The sequence below is a fragment of the Saccopteryx bilineata genome, chromosome 10 (genome assembly GCF_036850765.1).
Source record: "Saccopteryx bilineata isolate mSacBil1 chromosome 10, mSacBil1_pri_phased_curated, whole genome shotgun sequence".
NCBI classification, from domain to species: domain Eukaryota; kingdom Metazoa; phylum Chordata; class Mammalia; order Chiroptera; family Emballonuridae; genus Saccopteryx; species Saccopteryx bilineata.
This window is the reverse complement of record NC_089499.1, coordinates 65,077,053-65,080,261: the sequence shown is the minus strand read 5'-3', so window position 1 is coordinate 65,080,261 and position 3,209 is coordinate 65,077,053. Positions and strand designations below refer to the sequence as shown.

The 3,209-nt window shown below is 43.3% G+C and overlaps 1 pseudogene; it reads right to left on the bottom strand.

Moving 5' to 3' along the window:
• Positions 1–895: 895 nt before the first annotated feature.
• On the bottom strand, positions 896–1,439 carry LOC136314020 (ubiquitin-conjugating enzyme E2 C pseudogene; annotated as a pseudogene).
• Between the last annotated feature and the right edge of the window lie 1,770 nt (positions 1,440–3,209).

Sequence of the window (3,209 nt, the reverse complement as noted above, 5' to 3'; positions counted from 1 at the left end):
CTCTTGGCAAAGAGGCCCATGTGGGGTCTCGCTGTTGGGAGAGCAGCCTTCCTCCTGGCTGGGCCTTGGGATGACAAATAAATTTGCACAAGAGTCTTCAGACAAGCGTCATGACTCAGACAAGCAGCATTTTTTGGCTTAATCATATGCACTGAGTGAGCTATATCAGGCACAACTTTTCTGGGTCAGCAAGGGGAGGGTTTGTAAAAGCTGGAAAACCTGGGGTGAGCAGACATCGGAACAGGCATTTTCTGGAAATACACGTAAGTATCCTCTCTTCATTTACTTAACAAAGATATGAGGACTTACGCAAACAGTGCCGTGCATGATACTTAGGGATGAACAGACAGATGAGGACCCTGCTGTCACGGAGCTGACCTGTCAGGTTGTGGATACACACAGTGAACAAAAATCAAGACAATTTCAAACGGGTTCATGGGAAGGGGGACAGCACTGATAGCTAGCAGAGGGGTTCTCTTTAGGAAGGAGGTATTAGAGTCGAGAGCTAAATGATGAAAAGGACCCATCACAAGAGACTAGGGGAAATGTCCCAGCTGAGGTGTGAAGGGAGCGGAGCAGAAAGGAAACCAGGACTGGAAGCCCCGTGGACAAAGCCCAGAATGCCAGGGCAGAGCCAGGGCAGAGCAGGCAGAGAGGCAACAGGGAGAAAGTGGATTTTTACCTAAGGGCAATGGGGAATCTACTGTACAACTTTAAGCCAAGGAGAGACACCATCTGATTGCTTTTTTGTTTTTAAGGAAAACAAAATGTATTTATGTAATATATTCATCGCAGGGGTTCAATCAGAGACTTAATTAAAAAAAAAAAAACAAAAAACAAGACAGGTATGATACCATAGCTGAAGATACAGTCTGTTCCAGAAATCAAGGCAAGTCTAGACCATCCAAGGAGAGAATAGCACAAGGAGAGAGCCTGGGCAGCTGGGCCAGGGCTCTTGGCTGGAGACCTGCTGTGCTGCATGGATTTCTTGCAGGTACTTCCTGAAGACTGCTGTGTTTTTCCAAAGCTCGGCAGCATGTGTGCTCAGCAGGCTACGAGGTTGGGTTGTCCTGGCAGGCTCTGGCTGGAGAGCAGGACTGTCCTAATGTCACACAAAGCAGACCACTTGTCCTTCAGGATGTCCGTGTAGATGTTACCCTAGGTGTCTATGTTGGGGTGGTAGCAGGGTGTGAGGAGCTTCATCGTAGGCATGTTGTAAGGATAGCCACTGGTGAACTCCAGGGAAAGCTTTTCCTTCAGGTCTTCACTGATTGTGCCAGCTGCTCCACGGACAATTTCCATCTATTTGAAAAGGTTGTCTGATTCAGAGAAAGTAGAAATTCCTTTGTCGCCAGGCATCATGAAAGACATGAGCTCCTGTTGTAACTTCTTGCCCATAGGGCCCCAGGTGGTGCCCCACTGGGCTCCACTCCTTTACACGCAGCAGTTGGGTTGTGGTTCTGAATAGCCACCCAGTCAGGGCTGGTGGGGACACAGGAACTTAAAGAATATGACTGCAATTGCTTGGTTACTTTTTAAAATATCAGTTCAACTGCTAGGTGGAGAATGGAAGCAGAGAGACCAGTTTGAAGGTTTTGCCTTGGTTGAGACAGACACAGTGGCATTTAGGTTTGAACAGGGAGGGGTTGGCAATTGTAGCCTGTGGCCACTGTTTTTCTCAAACAAGATTTTATTGGCACTTAGGCTCATACTTACATATTTTCTATGGCTGTTTTTACACTAAAGGTGAGTTTGAGTGACTGTAACAGAGATCATATGGCCTGCAAGGGTGAAAATATTTACTCTCTGGCTTTAAAAGAAAAAGTTTGCCAACCCCTGGACTATAGATTGAACTGTGTCCTCCTGGTATCTCAGCATGAGACTGTGTTTGGAAATAGTCTTTACAAAAACAATCAAGTCAATGAGGTCACTAAGGTTGGCCCTAATCCAATACATCTGTCCCTATTTGTCCCTCTCTCTGACTCTCTCTCAGCCTCTATCAAAAAAGAACAAAAACAAAATAAAAAAACCCCACATACAACATAAATCAATTGATTTTACACTAATATGGGGGAAAAGTTTACTGATCTGGTTTCAGATTTCATATTGCAATTAACTTTCAAAAAACTACCACTATTTTATGCACAAACACACTTTTCACTTAAAAAGTATCAAGGACATCCTTTTATGTCAATTATTATATGCAATAATAGAAAAGCTACCCTTTATTAAGTGCTTAGACTATTCCCAGAGATTGTGCCAAGCAATCTGTATACTTTAACTCATTTTATTTTACTCTTCTTAAATGAACTTGTGAGAGATAGGTGCTATTAACCCTGTACTTCAAATGAAGAAACTGACACAGAGTGGTTAAGCTACATGCCTAAGGATACACAGCAAATTAGGTGATCCAGCAAGTTACACCATGACTCTAGAGTTTATAGGCTTCATAGTAGTCAAAAGTATTAAAGTCTGAAGATCTCTGTGAATAAATGTACATTGAGTAGTTGTAAAAGAGTATAGTGATATATTGAGCTTTGATTAAGAATAATTATAGCCTGACCAGGCGGTGGCACAGTGGATAGAGCGTCGGACTGGGTGCAGAAGGACCCAGGTTCAAGACCCCGAGGTCGCCAGCTTGAGCACGAGCTCATCTGGCTTGAGAAAAAAAAAAAAAAAGCTCACCAGCTTGGACCCAAGGTCGTTGGCTCGAGCAAGGGCTTTCTTGGTCTGCTGAAGGCCTGTGGTCAAGGTACATATGAGAAAGCAATCAGTGAACAACTACAGTGTTGCAATGAAAAACTATTGATTGATGCTTCTCATCTCTCTCCTTTCCTGTCTGTCTGTCTCTATCTATCCTTCTCTCTAACTCTCTCTCTGTCCCTGCAAAAAAAAATTTTTTTTAAAGAATAATTACAATGTAGTTTTGGGTAGTTGATTTATGTAATTATAAGTAATTGTGGTTTTAGTGTACCTGTTGTTTTTGCACAGGCCTTATACTACCTGAAAAACCTCAAAGACCTGGGAGAACTAGCCACTTGCCTGCACATTATTTCAAGATCCTTGCTGAAAACCAGGCATTTCCCTGTCAAACTATGAGAAGTGCCTTCCCTAACCTCACTTCTCTGCCCAAAGCCAGCATCTGTCTTCTTTTATTTTTGTGTGTGTGACAGAGACAGAGAGAGAAACAGATAGGGACAGACAGGCAG